The sequence below is a fragment of the Ctenocephalides felis genome, unplaced genomic scaffold, assembly GCF_003426905.1.
Source record: "Ctenocephalides felis isolate EL2017-DRISC unplaced genomic scaffold, ASM342690v1 CF-g0.4_SCAFFOLD_01604, whole genome shotgun sequence".
Lineage (NCBI taxonomy): Eukaryota > Metazoa > Arthropoda > Insecta > Siphonaptera > Pulicidae > Ctenocephalides > Ctenocephalides felis.
Window position 1 is genome coordinate 35251859 of NW_020537758.1, and position 6322 is coordinate 35258180.

Genomic DNA, 6322 nt, shown 5'->3' on the forward strand with positions numbered 1-6322 from the left:
CAATTATCAGTTCATGAATTATTAAAAGCGAAGAAATGTACAATAGTTCATAATGATGTAATAAACATCAGTCGGCACAGTTCATAATAATACAGGAAGAACTAGAAGTGCATAATTTGTGGGAGCACTATAGGTGTGGCGTAATTGCCGAAGAAAAGTAGCAGACGAAGCTAAAACCTTACTAATTTCTTGATTACTGGTAGAAAATAATTGAAATAATGTTTTAATTTAGATAATTCAAAATCAAACTAATAAAAATAAAGTTGTATTTTAATTGGACGAATCCTATTTTTTATTAATTTTCTAATTTTCTCTTACAGCTTGAGAAGTGCATCTCTGACTCAATGATTGATACCGATTGTGATTGATGAATGATTGATATTATCTGATCATTGAATAAGCTTTCTATTTAACCGGTGCTATTGTATAAAACTCAGTAAAATTTATTATCTCTCGTAATGTCATTTGCTAAAATAGCGAATATGCCACAATCGCATGTTAATATTTCTTCCGACGATTGACAAATCTCCAAAGATACAAGAAGCGATAAAGCTTCCCACGATGAAGATTCAATCACACAATATCAGAATGCATTATTACCAAAGAACAAATTCTCTTAATTTTATAGTTCTAGAAAGCTTTTAATTCTATAAATGAAGATAAAGCATTTTCAAAACTTTAATTTATCGTAGGTAATTTGTAAGAATGTCAGATAAACAAGTTTACACGATTTGAAAGTATACGATTTTATGTATTAGATAAAAAATGTGATATGTAAATTAATGACGCAATTTGGAAATGAACAATAATTATTATACGAGTGCTTATAAATAATGTAGAGGTGAAATTCATATGGCTCGACTGACCGTAGGTGTAACTAATTTAATGAGAATTTCAATTAATTTCGATAATTAGAATAACAGTTATTAACAGGAACAGAATTCAGTTCGCACGCTTAAGAAAATGAATATTTGCGACAAATTGAAAACTGTAATGTATATGTGTTATTATTTAAAAACCAAAGTAATAAACAGTAAACCTTATACGCGTTAATATGAAAGTTTAATGTACCACCATAAAATGGCTTATGCTTATTGTAGAACAATAGTAGCTTTTAAAATGTTACCGACAGAACATTGATGTTATATTTATTGGCAATGGACTATGAAATAACTTCTATTCAATTATTACGCATTTTGAATATTGCGTAAACATTTTTAATTATAAATAATGCGCGTGCGTTGCACAAATATTGATTACAAAACCAGTTCGATAAATTTGTTTTGGTAAATTCATAATCTGCTTAAACAATATTTGTATATTCGTAGTAGAACGTAGTATGAGTCATTTTAATGGTAATAACCAATCATCACATATTACCAAGTATCGTAAAAGTAAAATATACAAATAAAATATTTTGAATAATACTTGCTTTTTGATTTGTATCTGTGCTCTGTAATATATCCTAAATTTCTATTTGTTAAATTATTTGAATGTTTCATGAGAAATTATACATTTCGAACTGCACAAATTCCAGAATTAATATTGTGAGAAGATCGATCTTCAATTGAAACAAAACGGTATATTTGATGTTTACCAGCCTGGCAATCACATTTATTGTTTTAATGCAAATACGTAAACAATTATGTCCATGAGAAAAACATTCCCCACAACATTCACAATATCAGATCGGCTACCAGACTACTGCATATTTTAAAACAAATATTTATTTAATATAAAATAAATGATATGAATTTAATTATAGAGTTAGAATATGAAATGGCACGCCAGCTAGAAGCACATGAACTTTTGCGTGTCAATGAAAGATACCACCTTGACGATGGAATTAATACATTTGTAATGAGACGAATGTAAAGAAATGGATAAATGAGGTATCAAAATTGATATATATATATATATATATATATATATATATATATTAGGGTGGTCCTTAAAATGGTCATTTTCGAGTTTCCCTGCTCCCAGGGGCTCAAATGGTACCAAATAGATAAAAAACAATTCTCTGAAAGTTTTAGCTCTTAATATTAACGTTTAGATAGAGCGCAATTTTTAAAATGTTTTCTTTGTGTAATTTAGCGAACAAAAGAATGAATAAAACTCATTCATTTGTCGCTAAGTTATACCTAAAACATTTTTTTTTAATTTTCAAATTTTTTTCCATGCTCTTTCCATACAAATGTTGATTGAATTGCGCTCTATCTAAACGTTAATATTAAGAGCTAAAACTTTCAGAGAATTTTTTTTATCAATTTGGAACCATTTGAGCCCCTGGGAGCAAGGAAATTCGAAAATGACTATGTTAAGGACCACCCTAATATATATATATACAGATTTATAAGGATAAATTATAACAAATGGATATTTTTTGGTAGATCAGAGAATTTTTTTTATCAATTTGGAACCATTTGAGCCCCTGGGAGCAAGGAAATTCGAAAATGACCATGTTAAGGACCACCCTAATATTATATATATACAGATTTATAAGGATAAATTATAACAAATGGATATTTTTTGGTAGATTTCTTAGCCGAGCAATTAATTGGTTTGCATATTTCAAAATACAGTATAAACTAAAATTCAGTATCAACAAATTCAGAAATTAATAGTACAATAAACTGTGGAGCTAATTTGATTTGATGCTATGACGGTTGGCAACCCAAATAGTTGTATCATCTTTGTGTGATAAATTTAATTATTACAATTTCGGTAATAGGGCTAATATTTATTATTTATTTTTATTGATGAAGCAATGCCGGATGAAAACTATTTCCATATGAAAACATATGACTATTTCCATTTCCAAGTGAAAACCGATGTCACTACTACTTGACATCCGATTCCTCGAGCCGGGATCGAACCCGGTACCTCTGAATCAAGTCCAGTCGCTCTAGCCACTTATCCACGAATGAGCTCATAGTGAAAATATGAATGATCACTAGTTTAATTTCTACCAAATCAGTAAGTTGTTCTACAATTTTCCGTTCATATCCTATTACTATATATAGGTTAGTTACAAGTGTCTCGACTTGCACAACCGTGTACATTGATTTAAAACCCATCCATAACACAATCTATGTGGGAATAACTCGAGCGTCTGACAACTAACAAAGCATTTAAATTAGTTTATCCCTTTTCGTGTACATTTTAATTTATAGATAATAAACCTATTTCATACATTCGAAAACACAGCCAATCGCTGTTACGATACAACTTTGCCTTATTACAATAGACACACCCATAGTTGGACTACTCTCTCAACAGATGCACGAATTATCAGTAATAAAATCCCCGTGCAGAATGCAAACTGCACAGACTTTCTAGTTTATATTTTCATGCCGACCTCCTGCACCTCATGTGAAGCGGCGTTGTCCGCAATCGTTAATTCCTTAAACATCGATAAACTATCTTTTAATCAATGGGAGGTAAATTATCCATACCCCGATACTAAAATCGTTTATCGACTAATAGCTGGAAATATTATTGGAAGAAGAAGTTATGCTTATGACCAAATTGATTAGTTTAAATGCAGAGTTGTAATATTTTTGGTTAGCTTAAAATACGTTTATTAGCTTAATTCAGTTAAATGTTCGGACGTATTTTCGTTTTTTTATATTGGCCATGAAGGTGACAAACTTCAAGGCATTAAGCTTTACACGGAATGGTTGCTACCCCTGATAGAGAGGATAGCCGAGTGTTTAAATTGAACTAGTTGTTCACTTCTAAAAGTAAAGTCTGCTTAACAACATGTAAATAACCAAAAAAAATATATCTCCTTTCATTATAACTTAGTAACAAATCAGTGATTGTAATTAGAACTGCAACAAATACATAATATACAAACAAATCAGTGTTTAATACAGTCCACAGCCACAAGGGTTAAATTATAACCCAACAACCTGAATTATCGAAGGAGAGTTTTAATAAATGCTATAACTACGTAAGCAAAATTACAGTTAAACAGTAGATCAAAGATCGAATTATGAAGATAAAATACTTTATACAAAATGTAAACTTCGCTGTAGTTCCATTGACACATTCGTTATCAAAGTTCTAATAGACTTGCAATCTCCGGAAAGAAGAAGAGCAAACAGAACCAATTAGAACAAAAGTTTAATTAAGAGTGGGAATTATAGAACTCTGGAGCCTCCTCCCATGAAATAATGCATAAGGGCAATTTCCGTGAGAACAAGAGGCAAGAGATAAGCGGAAGTTCTAGTTGGCATTACTTATTCAGTCTAACATACCTAGACAAAAGACCTAGTCTGGTATGCGTAAATGCATTTATTTCGCTATAATGTGCAATATTTTTATATTATTATTCGAACTTGTTACTATTTATTATCTATATGATAGCTCATATAACAAGTTAAGTTTTTAACCCCAAATGCAAATGAAAAGCGCAGTAGATTCTAATATAAAAATACAATAGTAAACTAAACAGTTATGTTGTTAACTTCCTGTAATGAAGAAATACTTCTATCGCGTTAGATAATCAGCAGTTAATTATACATTTAATTTTTTTCTAATCGCGATAATCCCTGATAATTTTATAAATAAGAGATAACAAAAAGTCTATTATTCCTTTGACTCCAACCAGCTGCCTCAAAACTGCCGTCAGCGTTTTAAAAAATATTATTAATTCACGATATTTATCATCGTTATCGACATATTGATACTTCTTCAGAACTACATATAAATCCATGTTTAAATAATAAAGACCAGCAAACCGGACTACTATGAAAGCCTTCCGAAAAACTCATGCCCAGATGTATATCCGAAGAATATAATCGACAATAATTAAATCATTGCCGGGTGTAGGTATCATATTTATAAATAATTATATACAACGACGTTTAAAAAAAGCAATGCGAGGAACGTGCACACGTTTTTCGGGCGAGCGGTCTGGCGGGTACCCGACTTATTTTCGTGAAAGCTTTTATGATAGTTCCATTACGAATGTTCTGTGACTTAAGTGGCACGATCGAACCAGATGTAATGTCGGAACAGATGTACTTATGGACGATAAATACAAATGATTATCAACATTTTCAGTTTGTGGTAGGTCTTTCATGCCAATAGATCATATTCCAAAACAATCTTTGTATTTTAATTAGAAACATTGAGAATTTCTCCTAACATTGTCCTTCGAATATCTGATATGCAAACTGCTAATAAATCATCTACTGAATTGTCGGGTGTATTTATATACATTTAAAATTATTGTCAATATTCAAAAGACAGTACTTTGGAAGAAAATATTCAACAAAAAATTTAGGCCATCACAAAATCAAATCCATTTCAAATACCTAGAATGCAAATCTATGAGAACATAGAATTTGACAGAATTCTTATAGGCACAAAGCATTGTGTACTTATCACGATCAAATTTTAAAGTACGAAGCTTTCAAAAAGCTGCTCATGATGACATTATTACAATAAGATAGCGTAAAATATCTCGGAATAACCCTAGACTCAAAATTTAAATGGAGAGTCCACATTAGCAAGAAAAAACAGCAGATTGCTAAATTATCTAAAAAAACATTACTGGTTGTTGAATAGACGATCCGAACTGTCGACAAACAACAACCTAATTATTTACAAATATATTCTCAAACCAGTGTGGTCTTATGGGATTCAACTATGGGGCACCGCCAAAAAACTAATATACAGATCATTCAGCGAGTGCAGAACAAGATCATACGGCAGGCACTGAACGCACCCAGGTACGTTCCCAATTGGTTGATTCACCAGGACAGCAACATGATGACAGTAAATGAAGTAATTCAACAAAAAACAGACAACTATAAAAAAAGAATTGACGAACACCCAAATTACTTGGCACAAAAAGTATTCTCAGAAGCGCGCCCAACCAGGCTAAAACGAAAAATTCCCAATGATCTCATAAATAGCCATTTGTAAACGCTAACATTAATATTAATATTATTATTATTATTATATTATCTTACTATTTCTATTATTGTTATTTTGTTATATTTTATTATTTTTTTAGTATTATTTTATTATTCAGAAATTTTATTTATATTATTTATTTACTTTATTTTTATTATTATTTGCTTTTATTTTATATTAAATCATCATACTACGGATATATTTTCATGTAAATTCTATCCTTTGCACTCTTATTATTTAAATTTATGTTTTTTATTCAATATTGCTAGATGTTAACTATTTAACAGTTGTAATAAATATTGTAATTAAAAACAAAAAGATGATATATTTTTATTCATAGATTTTATGTTAGACTATTCATTAGTATTATATATTATATCAAGGTTCTAAA